Source organism: Etheostoma cragini, chromosome 18 (genome assembly GCF_013103735.1).
Source record: "Etheostoma cragini isolate CJK2018 chromosome 18, CSU_Ecrag_1.0, whole genome shotgun sequence".
Classification (NCBI taxonomy): Eukaryota; Metazoa; Chordata; class Actinopteri; order Perciformes; family Percidae; genus Etheostoma; species Etheostoma cragini.
In genome coordinates, this window is record NC_048424.1 from 1,065,175 (window position 1) to 1,069,082 (window position 3,908).

General features: G+C 43.0%; 1 protein-coding gene and 1 long non-coding RNA gene across 2 annotated transcripts in view; both read left to right on the forward strand.

Annotated features, from left to right (window-relative positions):
• The window catches only part of LOC117961215, a 15,115-nt gene extending 11,594 nt beyond the window's left edge, over positions 1 to 3,521 (forward strand). The window contains exon 3 of the long non-coding RNA XR_004660349.1: positions 3,461 to 3,521. This is a non-coding gene — a long non-coding RNA (uncharacterized LOC117961215). The remainder of the gene's footprint in view (positions 1 to 3,460) is intronic.
• The window catches only part of afdna (afadin, adherens junction formation factor a), a 95,983-nt gene that overhangs the window by 13,534 nt on the left and 78,541 nt on the right, over positions 1 to 3,908 (forward strand). The window lies entirely within an intron of this gene.

Consider the following 3,908-nt stretch of genomic DNA (forward strand, 5'->3'; position numbering starts at 1 on the left):
TGTGTGTGTGTGTGTGTCCTTCCTTGTATATTTGTGTACCTGGGAGTTCAGGGTTTGGGAGTATATCACTCTCAGGGAATAGGAGGAGAACAAAATCATTTCTCAGTGTGTGTTTTGCGTCAGTGTGCCGGTCTGTCTGGATGTTATGATACTGTGTGTGTGTGAGAGAGTTATGTGTGTGTTGAAGGGGAGAGGCTGCTACTGTAGCTGGTCAGGTGTTTGTCTAAGGAGACAGAGCCTGATGCAAATGCACTACATTTGAAAACAAGGCAATTTGTAAAACCAACCGGTGGAAAGTATTTCAACCTTTTCTGTGACTGCAGGAATGTCCTGGTGCAGCCAACCCTGCACATGTGGGAAACCAAGCTCAGACCTGGGGTTTCGGTGAAGGCCAGATGATGTCATCTGCTAATTTGAATACTTGTGGCATCAGTGGCATCAGTCTTAGCATATCTGCAACTACCATCAAGACATTTTAAGGCTTTTAGAGGGCCAATACATGCGTTGTTGAAGTTTAGCCATCATAGCAAGTTCTTGAATCAAATTTTCAGACCCTGCAAACACCCTTTTATCTGTATAAAGATGTAGCTACACTTGTTGTTTCCTGAGCTTTTGGTAAAATGGCACTTTTAGGTGAGGTGTCCATTGTTTGCCACTCTAGTGTTGTAAACTGCGTTCAAGACTGTCACACTTTTATATTGTCTCCATAGCAAAAGCCCTGTAATTATGACCTCCTTGTTCAACCCCAGGGGGCATATAGTCAAGGGATGTTTATTTCATCCATAAAAATGGAAATTACAGTGCTCATACCTGCCGTAATACCCATAAATACAACAAATACACCACACTACAGTTTAATACTATACATAAACACAGTAAAATAAAATAAAAACTTATGAAAATGTACGTTTTAAAGTGCTTGTTGTGCAGTGTGAAAGCCTGAAGTATAAAGTAGTATAAAAGCTTAGTTTGTGTCCCAGGAGGCTTTAGCCTACGACTACGTACCATAACACTACCAGTCATTTTTACCAGAGGATCATCATACACCTGATCCACCGTATTTAACTCTCCCACCATTTCCCCCAGCCCCTTCAGTCACTCTATCACTTAAAGGTAGACCTCTGCATTTCTGATTGTGTCGACACATAAAGGAAACGGTTTGAAACCCTTCGGTGAAGTAGTGAGGGTGTGATAATGGAGCCAGTTGAAGCTCTGAGATCTTCGTTCGGATCCAGGTTTTTACAACAGGGCTAGGAGATTCAGGCCCGCTTGAAGGTGGAGTAAGGACAGTCAGGAGGATGAGGAAAAGGAGTGACTTTGTAGTCTGCCATGCGTACTTTGCTTCCATCCCAGAGATGCTGAGTGAAAAGTTGCCTGTATTAGTTTGGATTTTCAGTCTCGGTGTCCAGAACTGTAATTCTGGTGTCTGTCTGGCTGTTGTTGGGGTTTATTTGTTAGACTCGGACCAGTTTTGCTGCAGCAGCATATTTTGCGCCCTCCTTTCTTTGTTTGTCCACCCGACACCCGAGACCTGGGCATGGCCTGCTTACCGGCGCCATGGCAACATGACACCCAGCTGTGAAGTGGTTTCCATAGCAGTGTTCAGTAGCTTGTCGGTGTTGGGTTGCATCGGTGGCCGGCTACTATTCACGGGAGTGTCCGCTGTTTGGAGGCAGCAGTGTGTGACGAGCAGGAGTTGTACCTCAGTCTGAGATGCACCTTTATGCAACGATTACATTACAATAAATTAGTAAATGGGCTGAAAATGAATCTGCAACTATTAACATGCCTGATTCAAACAAAAAATGTCAAAAACTCAGTGGTTTGAGCTTCTGATGTGTGTGTAATTGCTGCTTTTCGGTGTCTTGTGTGACAGCAAGTTGAATGCATTTGAGTTTTGGTGAGTTTACTTTGTATGAGACAAAACAACCATTTTATAGAAATTGCAATTCATATTTTTTAAATATTTTCTGACATTTTATCAACAAAATGGTTAAAGAACATAGTCAAACACATTAATTGCTAATATAAATAGCAGCTACGATACCATTACCCTTTAAGGTAATAATACCAATAGAGTACTTTGGTTGATACTTCTTTTTCTCTGCTTCATATATACCCTTAATGAAGCATTTGGTTGCTTAAAATGCCTCTTCCCCCTCGGGGTCGGGGGGGCGTGGGGGCATTTAAAAGTGTCGAATGCAGGTATTATTTGACTGGCGAAGTATCTTTACTACTTGGTATTGGGTTATTTCCTATTTGCAGCCCTAATCTTTCCAGTTTTCCAGTTGATCTTAAAACAGCAGTCATCAGTGTAATCTCAACTCATGGTCTATTTACTCGCTCCGTCCAGGGCGTTCAACCGTATCACAGTCCTTCACGGATGTAGTTTGGTTGTTGTGGAAACTCATGGGAGCTTTAGCATGTACAGGTATGAGCTTGAGTTTGTTTTTGAAAATGAGTAAGTTGAACTTGGGGTCTTTGCTTCATTCTAGTCGAAGGATTTCCTGATTTAAGATTGCACAATCTAGAAATTGTATCAAATACTCCAGAAAGTTTTACCCAAAGTCTCATTATCCTATTTCACTGCAGCCGTAATAACTCAAGTGGCCTTAAACGGCCACTTTGCTTTGTTTAAAAGCCATCATGTCTCTCTCTCGCTCATGGGGGGCCATATTCTCTGGGTGAGCAAAGCAGGGAAAGGGGATGTAAACTTGCCCCTTATGACCTCATAAGGAGCAAGATTCCAGATCGACCCATCTGAGCTTTCATTTTCTCAAAGACAGAGCAGGACACACAGGGCTCGGTTTACACCTATCACCATTTCTAGCCACTGGCTACGCTGGGGAAGTCATATTAATGTTAAAAAAACCTCAAAGTGACATTTTCATACCATGGGACCTTTTTTAAAAAGAATAAGAACAGAAGGACAGACTTTACTGAAATGCACATTACACACGGGGCTGTTCTTATCAGATGACCTCTGAATTTGAGCTAATTTGCCGTGGAATTTCGACATATCAGATTACCGACATGGCAGATTCACACAGGATTAAGCACACAGACGACCTCGGTGGTTATTATCAATCTTAACAGGACCCCAGATATTACTGGTCCCGTGTGAATAGGCTTTGAAGGCTACAGTACACAGCATGTCATTACCGTTGAGGCCTTGGATCTGCAGTAGGTACTCAAAAGAGAAGGGACACACACACACACACACACACACACACACACACAGATGCATAATTCAACGCCTCATCCAAAGTGTGTGTATATGTCTGTCTGTACACTCAGTGCCTCCCTAAAGGCCTTTTTTACAGCGCAAATGTGACGTCATGAGAGCGCCGTAACTATTTATTGTCATGCTCGGTGGTCTCCAGACTAGTTGCAGTCTTCTCCTGAACGGAGGTGGGGCTAATGAGCAAAGGCTTCCGACATAGCTACTCCTATGGACTAGATTGGATGACCTACTTGGTCAGATGAAGCCTTTCATTCACCATTAAAGAACTCATCTGAACCCAGTAAGGTGCAAGTTTGTTGTGCGTCATTGTAGGGGAAAAATAAATAAATGTTATTATTTTTAAATCTAAATCCTGGCGCTCCAGCGAGATCTAAGTCACATTAGTGCGCCCCACTTCGGGTTTCTTACGTTTTCTTCTCTATTCTCTGCACGTTGGGACCTTGAACGCCTCGTGAGGTCACAGTTGTGCTCACAGTCGTGTGTGCACGCTTGTGTTTGTAACTTCATAGCCCCGATCACGAGGTGCCGTGTTTAACCAGCTCCTCTGTAAACCACTGCAGACTCTTATTGATCTATCGTCTTCTGTGTGTACACACACACACTCTCTCACACACACACACACACACACACACACACACACACACACATACTCAGAAGCATGTGA